Below are 7500 nucleotides of genomic sequence, written 5' to 3'. Positions count from 1 at the left end.
TCAAACATCCTGCAGCGAGTGTGTCAGAGTTCATTCTCTCACACTCAGACAATACGAGCCCACGGTCTGTTTGTTCATCAACTATCCCAGCAGGTCAATCAGTCAGATAGTGAAGTGCTCAGTTAGACGTTCGGTCGGGATGTCGTTCACCCTCTAACAGACGGCTGAAACCCCCCCAATGCTGCAGACTGAGAAACATCAGACCTGCAGACGGACAGATTTAGACGTTTGCAGAAATAAAAAGCTGTACCTTTATTTGTTTTCCACTCTTTTGTTAATTGTGTTTTTTTCAAATAATCTGCCTCCTACTTTCATGTATTACTTGTACTTATCTTTATGTATTTTAATTTCAAAGGATTCAAATTATTTATTCGTCATATGCCTCGTCAATTACCCAATTACTCTTGTACATATTGACTTCATGCAATTAGGCAAACTCATTGCATTTACCTAAAACTGTACACTTTTAAATGTCCAATGTTTGTAATTTATTTAGCAGTTAGTGTAAAGAAAAAAATTCCTTATTTGTTATACATAAAGTATATCTAATATAATCAAAGCAACATACGTAATAGAGTAATAAAATGTAAATAATGACACAAGTTATTTGCAGGAAGATGTTTTTTTTTTGCTGTTTCAATGTCTTGTCTTTTCCAAAATAAATACAATGCTAGTTACTGAATGTGGTGATGTTAATAAATGTCATGAAATGTAGTATTTCCAGCTTATCTTAGAGGCTTTATGTTCTCCTGGGTCGTTTAGTAGAATAGTGTTGCATCATATCATTGTTGTTTGAGTGTCAAATCAATGTAGTGAAGGACACAGAGCAATATTTACACACACATGCATTTTCTAGCATTTGGACTATGTTGTAAATGTATTCTCTTTTTAATTTACACACGACGTCTGTCCGTCCTGAGAGACACAATTGAAGCAGGTTTCTTTCATTTTCCCCTTGGAAGTTTTTCCTTGTCCGATGTGAGGGTCTGAGAACAGAGGGGGGTCGCATTCATATTCTGTACAAACTGTAAAGTCTCCTGAGACAAACGTAAATGTGTGATGTTGGGTTATATAATACACTTTGATTGATTGATAGTTAAAAATGTACTTGGGAGCATTAAAGCAGAGTTTCTCCTCTGTGGTCTCATCCTGTTCCCCATCCAAAGACCCTGGGATGGATTTAACGAGACGCGAGTAAAGGACGCTGGTGTTCAGTTTTTAAGATAAACTGTCACACTCCCTTTGGACCAAGACAAGGAAAAGATCAACGTCCCAACACTGACCCCGCTGACCTCCTCTGGTTTGCATAGAGCTCTAACAAGTTGTGTAATTACACACACTTCAACAACACTTAGCGTGTCCCAAACGTGTTGTTTATTTCATCTGACCTGACCTCAACCCCACGTTAATACTCAGCGGCCTGGCTTCTGTCTCTCAGAATCTGAGTCTAACGAGGGAGAGGGAGTCCAGACTCAGTCGGGTCTCATTGACGGACACTTTAAAATGTTCTGGGTGACACACAGAGCGACTGTTGGTGGGGGGTTTGTGCTTGGACTTGAATGTGTGCTTCTCTTAAAGAGATCATTCCCAAACTTGTCTTTAAAGACCGTTAAACACATGAACTTTTGAAAGAACATCCATAACATTCATCTGTATATCAATATTCCAATTACTTGTATATAGACTATTCTGCAACATTTCTATTATATGACATTTTATTTTATTTACTGCATCTGTGTTATTGTGTTGCTCTGTTGAAGGAGCCTGTGACCTCAGATTTTCATTGTCATAACTACACTGTAGCTACAGTATGTACAAATGGCAATAAAAGCCTTGAATCCTTGACATTTCCCCCGTATCCTATCTGAACAAAAACAACTGGTTTCTGTTTAGCAGGATGTTCACACTATGCAATAAACATATACTGTGGCACGAACTTTAAAACCACCGGTCTCCACTCTGCAGACATCTGGAGACGGGCCTTTACGTCCGAGACAGAAAATGATTACATGATGGTCTGTATAATAAGCAAAGGGATAAGAGAGAGGCAACGACTCATGTGTAGAGATCGGCAAACAAATCAGCAACCTTTTGTAACCCATGTTATGAACTCATATGGACGACATAAAACACACAATATAAAGCTAACCCAACAAAGACACGCACCATGATTCACTTACTGAGAAGCAAACCCCGAACAACATGTTTCTCACTGAGTCAAGCCAACAACATCGTTCACGGGCTAAAAGAAAACACATTTTTATGGTCATTTGTCACAAAGTCAGGGCTTTGTGTTCCTGGCTTTGCATCGGTTAGACTACAGATGTTGATATTGTCTCCCATGTTGGTGACCACATTGTTAATTTGTTATAAAAACACATACATTAAATACCAGGAAATGACGGGTTTCAATCAAATACATCCAGGACAGGTGGTCGGATACACACATGTAGACCAAATGCTGCCAGTCTTTGGTTATGGAAGAACAAATGAATGATGACTGAAGGTCTACGGCGATGTTAGTAGATCTGTGGGAGACTGTCCATTGTTCGAAACATATACAGTCTGAAAAATGTCCCATTGGACCAAAAGCCCAAAGTTTAAGAGCCGTTATCTCATCGCTCATTGTTTCCAAAGAACCACTGCTGCAAAAATCCAGCTCTGATTGGACAGTTCTGCCTTTGTATGTTGTGTTGGTTAGGAAGTGAGATGGGTTAGGGTTAGGGTAAGAGAATCATGGTAGGGTCATTTCAGTGATAGAGTAGAACACAAATTGCTGTCATTCTGCATCGTAATTAGCCATAAGCTATGCTACAAAGTACTTGTTGCCTTAGTATGATGGGTAGGCAGGAAGAGCTATCATGCTAAGCTAATCAGAGGCATTGTAGGATCATGCCTTTGCCATTGGTCTGATGACTTTGCGTAATAGTTAGACATTTATATGTGTTATAAAGAAACCAAAGGCCTTCAAATCAATAGGCTTTTTTTTTTGTGATGACAGGTTATCAGAGAAATGGACTGTCCCCAAATGGGACACTTTTTGGACCATTGAGGGTTCAGAATAATACCATAGTGCCACTCTATGGGCTGTTCGAGTTTTGAGCTAAATGCTAACGTCAGAATGCTATCATAGTCATTTTGATCTTGTAGCATCTTAGAATAGCGTGTTAGCATGCTATCGCTTCTGAGCCCTAAACACAAAATACAGCTGGGATTTCATTGATTGTCCAAAAAGTTTTTTTATATATTTCTTTCAAAGCATGAAATTAAATGTCAATGTGGCGCACCAATAAAAAACAGGAGATAACCAAAGAGATATTCTGGCACAAATTGAAAGAAAAAGGGTTGTTAAAGAAAATGAAACAAATCACATCACAGCTACTTGCTTTAAATGTAGGAACTTTTTAAAATGGGCAGCACCAAACAACTTATGGGGATTTCATTCATCGTCCAATGGCTGCTTGAATATTCCTGTCAAAAGAATATATTTTAATGTCATTTTGATGCAAGAGGAAAGAGTCAGGGGATCACATGGGACAGTAGGTGGGTTGAATAATAGGATGCAAATTGCAAAAAAAATCTCTATTCAGCAGTTTTTGCTCTAAAATAGGTACATTGTAAAATGTGCAGTGCAGACACTAAACAACAGAACATTTGTTTTTAGAGGTTGTTAGAGGCGAAACACAGCCTGGGAGGGAGGGTTTGCGTGAGTTGTATTATTCTGTATCACTTGTGGGTTTCACGCCTTGCTTTATAACAATGGTTCTAACTAGAGTGCTTTATGTGGAAATAAATCCTACTTTGATCATTTGCTGAATAACCATTAAAAGGATTGGATGAAAGTGAAGATCTTGGAACTAAAGGAGTTATCCACATTCAACCAGGAAACAAAGGGAAAACAGCTTGGATGGAACAATGCATTAATAAAACATACCGCATCCAAAGTGTCTCCGAAGTTTATCTTGGCAACTTAAGAAAGGGAATGCAGATACAGTATATCAGATGTGGAAACAATCCACATATCAGACGTACATGAATGCCAGTGATAAAAAGAGCTTCCTGTCTTCAACAAACAGCACGCGATCACATGTTCACAGAAGAAAAACTTGCATGAGTTATTCGCCGGTTTACGACTTAAGGCAGGAAGTAATGGTTCAGATCTGGCATCATGTATCTGACGGGTGGAGGTGCAAAAGATCAGAAGCAGGTAAACATGTCATCCCCAGAGGTGGGAAGTAGTGGAGAACAAATACTTTGTTACTGTACTTAAGTACATTCTTTTGGTGTCAGTACTTTACTCCACTACTTATTTTTCTGACTACTTTTTACTTTGACTTCTTACATGTTGAACACAAATACCTGTACTTTCTACTTCTTACATGTTGAACCCAAATACCTGTACTTTCTACTTCTTACATGTTGAACACAAATACCTGTACTTTCTACTTCTTACATGTTGAACTCAAATACCTGTACTTTCTACTTCTTACATGTTGAACACAAATACCTGTACTTTCTACTTCTTACATGTTGAACACAAATACCTGTACTTTCTACTTCTTACATGTTGAACACAAATACCTGTACTTTCTACTTCTTACATGTTGAACTCAAATACCTGTACTTTCTACTTCTTACATGTTGAACACAAATACCTGTACTTTCTACTTCTTACATGTTGAACCCAAATACCTGTACTTTCTACTTCTTACATGTTGAACTCAAATACCTGTACTTTCTACTTCTTACATGTTGAACCCAAATACCTGTACTTTCTACTTCTTACATGTTGAACTCAAATACCTGTACTTTCTACTTCTTACATGTTGAACAAAAATACCTGTACTTTCTACTTCTTACATGTTGAACCCAAATACCTGTACTTTCTACTTCTTACATGTTGAACCCAAATACCTGTACTTTCTACTTCTTACATGTTGAACACAAATACCTGTACTTTCTACTTCTTACATGTTGAACTCAAATACCTGTACTTTCTACTTCTTACATGTTGAACTCAAATACCTGTACTTTCTACTTCTTACATGTTGAACCCAAATACCTGTACTTTCTACTTCTCACATGTTGAACACAAATACCTGTACTTTCTACTTCTTACATGTTGAACACAAATACCTGTACTTTCTACTTCTTACACTTTCCAAACAGGCTGGTTCCTTTAGTTTGAATGTGTGTTTGGTGGCGTGATCATTATTATTTAGAGCAGGGGTGGGGAACCTTATTCCTCTCAAGGGCCATTTCAATTTTTTAAACATCCTCCGAGGGCCGTACAAATGATTGACCTCTGCTTAAAAATACTAAAATCACAGCCCATTCATTTGGCCTTTCTTTCATGCCGTGCAAAGAAAAAGCAACCTCTTAATCCAGATATTTTACAATGACTCGTGCATGCATTCACGTGCACGGTGTGGCATGACCACCAAAACAGAAAGTATATTGGACACAATGTGCAAATGTATTTCGTTTCCTATCCATGTTGACGTGATTTAATAGTGGGGGGGGGGACCTAACCTCCTCTAGGGGGGTCCTCACCTCCCCGGGAAGATTTTTTTTTAAATGTTGAAGTTAAAAGCATCAATCTGGTGCACTTTGAGAGCAACATTAAGAGATCTATGGATACCTTTCTCAACACCCAGATGAAACAGAACTGGAAGCAGATGTATTTTATTTTATGGAGATTTTACAAATCACTCCCCTTTCAAACTGTATTCTTGTTTATTAATAACAACTTTTTTTTACTGTCATATTAGTATTTTATACCTGTTTACTTTATTCTCTTATTTTTCTATAACTATAATGATCATATAAAGATGTGCCTTACCTCACTGGTTGAAGAAAAAGCTTCTTATATTCGTTAGCATAGCTAGCTAACCAGATGCTAATAACAACAAAGTTATTGACTGTATGATCAGTATGACAGATGAACAGATCGCCACTGGGCTTTCAACTAAAGACACAGCCACACAAAAACTGCGGCATGTGTACGGCTCCTTATGGGTACTGCAATTTTTGGAAGTGCCGAAGCGACGTTCTGGTGCTCCCCTGCCATGCTCCTCTGTCAGACGAGAAATATACCACGTGATGACACGTTAGGCTCGTGTTGTGTTCAAGGACCCTGACCTTTTAATTTTTTTGCGGTCTAGATTTCTTTCATTTTTTTCTTTTTTGCGTGTGTTTATAAATTACCTCGAGGGCCGTACCAAATGGTCTCGCGGGCCGTAGGAAATGGTCTCGCGGGCCGTATACGGCCCGGGGGCCGGAGGTTCTCCACCCCTGATTTAGAGTCATTGCGTGCCTATTGATTTGAACACGATCCGTGTATCCATCATTTCCTGGTCTTCTCTAAAGAAGAGGGAGCAATGGAAACGTTGTCATGTTGCCGTTGGTCACCATGGAAACATTCATTAGCTAACAATGACATTATTGTTCTATTAATATAAAGGGAGGTTAGGTACTCTTTAAAACAGCTGCTAGTTATGGGTACTTTTTACTGAAGTACATTTCAAAGCCTCTTTACTTTGACTTGAGTAAAGAAGTTTAGTCAGTACTTCTACTTTCACCAGAGTATTTTTAAACACGAGTATCTGTACTTTTACTTGAGGAAAGGAAGTGTGTACTTTTGCCCTCTCTCGTTATCCCTAATGTCTAGTCTAATCCTGATAAAGATAAAGTCAGGTCACACACATCTACATTTGTGCAAAGTGAGCAAGTGAACACCTCATCTACAACAGATTTTAAAGCAAAAATGTGTGTAACGAGCCAACAGCGTAGTCATATCAGAGACCCCCGCAGAGAGGAGGAAATCCTGCCAAACGACCAAAGCTGATGTGACTCAGCCGTGAGATATTTCTGGAAGCAAAGTCAAAAAGCAATTACTGTAAGCATGCCTTTTCTTGGATACAACCTCTCTCACATCATCCAAACAAACGCTCTGCTTCTTGCTGTACTGGAGGTGTGTGTTTGTGGAGGACATGTGTTCGTGAAGGTCAAATACGAGAAGTGGAAAACACTATCTATCGCTTTTTAATGTTTCTAACATGTTTCATGCTCTGAATGTCTTTCGTGGTTGTAAAGCACGTTGAACTGCCTTGTGTTGAAAGAGGCTATAGAAATACCGTGCCTGTACGTTTTCCCAAAGCTAGCAGATGCAATGTTTGCTGAAGTGCATTGTTAGTGAAACATACCATTACATCTAAATGTCAGTATCTACCGGTAGTTATGTTTCATGATGCTTAACCTTAACGGCCCGTCTACACTACAGGCATAAAAAAATCTTGAAGCTGGGCGTGTCTGAAGCTTGGCGATTTTTTGCGAGCAACGCGACCAACAACCAATCACATGAATCTCCCCCCCCCGACATACAAAGCAATAGCAATGTTAAAACGAAGTAAACTGGATATAAATTCTCCAAACAGGCGAAAACCTACGAGTTTCACCCACTGTCTCTGCCACCTCCCTCCATGCCTGGTTCCTCCGGTT

At 39.0% G+C, this 7500-nt stretch overlaps 1 protein-coding gene across 1 annotated transcript in view; it reads right to left on the bottom strand.

Annotated features, from left to right (window-relative positions):
- LOC307027951 (uncharacterized protein) overlaps window positions 1-7500 on the bottom strand; it is a gene marked incomplete at its 5' end in the record, with an annotated part of 39770 nt that overhangs the window by 32004 nt on the left and 266 nt on the right. The gene's annotated exons all lie outside the window — the stretch shown is intronic.

This window comes from Notothenia rossii, assembly GCF_949606895.1.
Source record: "Notothenia rossii genome assembly, chromosome: 2".
NCBI classification, from domain to species: domain Eukaryota; kingdom Metazoa; phylum Chordata; class Actinopteri; order Perciformes; family Nototheniidae; genus Notothenia; species Notothenia rossii.
The sequence above is the reverse complement of the archived record's forward strand: the minus strand, read 5'-3'. Positions and strand labels throughout refer to the sequence as shown.